Source organism: Pteropus medius, unplaced genomic scaffold (assembly GCF_902729225.1).
Source record: "Pteropus medius unplaced genomic scaffold, Ma_sr-lr_union100, whole genome shotgun sequence".
In the NCBI taxonomy this organism is placed as follows: Eukaryota; Metazoa; Chordata; class Mammalia; order Chiroptera; family Pteropodidae; genus Pteropus; species Pteropus medius.
The window spans coordinates 2017276-2018862 of NW_024355695.1; the positions used below are offsets into that span (position 1 = coordinate 2017276).

General features: G+C 36.5%; 1 non-coding gene across 1 annotated transcript; it reads left to right on the forward strand.

Annotated features, from left to right (window-relative positions):
* Positions 1-806: 806 nt before the first annotated feature.
* On the forward strand, positions 807-909 carry LOC120599905 (U6 spliceosomal RNA). Its single transcript, XR_005652022.1, has one exon. It is a non-coding gene; the product is annotated as a U6 spliceosomal RNA (small nuclear RNA).
* Positions 910-1587: the final 678 nt, after the last annotated feature.

Sequence of the window (1587 nt, forward strand, 5' to 3'; positions counted from 1 at the left end):
ATTTGGACCCTTTGCTGCATGACCTAAAGCCCATGCCATTAATCACTAAACTGTTAATACCTGTCATATGTAGATGTTCAATAATTTTTTAATAAACTATTAAACTACTGTCACCTCTTTCTGGAATGCTCTTTCCCTTTTATCAGCATTTGCAAAAACACTATTTTTCAAGGACCAGCTCAAATGCAGCCACCACCATAATGCCATCTTTGATCTCTCCCCCATCCTCCAAGAACCTGTTATAACAATACTAATGTGAATATAAATACTAATAGTAGCAGCTTAGTATTTATTGAGTACTTACTGTGTGCCAGGCACTATGTTAAGAGTATACATAGATTATCTTATAAAATCCTCCCAATAATCCTATGAAAGAGATACTATTACCTACATTTTGAGATGAACAGTTTCAGAGAGGTTTATGTATGGCTCACTCAAGGATATATAGTGGAAAGCCAATATTCCAACATAAGGTTCTGCCTCTAAAGCCCATAGTATTAACAACTAAGCCATATGGATTCCCTTAAAGTGGAGGCTGTGTCAGAGATTAATTGAACCCTAGGATTTATCCTCCTCTTCTCTTAATAACAAAGCCACTAAGTTTTATATGGGCCCCTGAATGGCCTGATAGGGACTGTCTTCCCCAGCTTCCCTGTCAGTTGGCTGTGGATATGTGATTTAGTTGAGCCAATAGGATGATACTGGAAGTGAAGGGTGCAACTTCCGTATCATCTCTTTGAAGATGAAACCACTTTCCCTGTATTCTTTCTTTTCCTTTCCTGAAATCAGAACATAAACTTGGATGCTTGCTTTGGTAGCACCTATACTAAAATTGGAACGATACTGATAAGATTAGCATGGCCCCTGCACAAGGATGACACTCAAATTCGTGAAGCGTTTCATATTTTTAAAGAGAATTGTATGAATTTGACCTCAAAAGCAAGGGAAGTAAAAACTAAAATAAACGAATGGGACTACATCAAACCAAAAAGCTTCTGCTCAGCAAAAGAAACCATCAACAAAGTAAAGAGACAACCATCCGAATGGGAAAATATATTTGCAAGCAATGTCTCTGATAAGGGCCTAATATCCAAAATATACAAAGAACTCATACAACTCAATAACAACAACAAAATTTAAAAAAAAAAAAAAAACAAAGCAAAACAAAAATAAAACAATCCAATAAAAAAATGGGCAGAGGACCTAAACAGACACTTCTCCCTAGAGGACATACAAATGGCCAAAAAATATTTGAAAAATGCTCAACATCACTAGCTATTAGGGAAATGCAAATCAAAACCACAATGAGATAGCATCTCCCACCTGTTAGAATAGCTATTATCAACAGGACAAGTAATAACAAATGATGGAGAGGATGCGAAGGAAAAGGAACCCTCATATACTGCTGTTAGGACTGCAAATTGGTACAGCCACTATGGAAAACAGTATGGAGGGTCCTCAAAAAAACTAAGAAGTGATCTACCATATGATTCAGCAATCTCACTACTGGGTATTTACCCCAAAGACTTGAAAATCCATATCCAAAATATATTAGTATACTGATGTTCATAGCAGCATTATGCACAG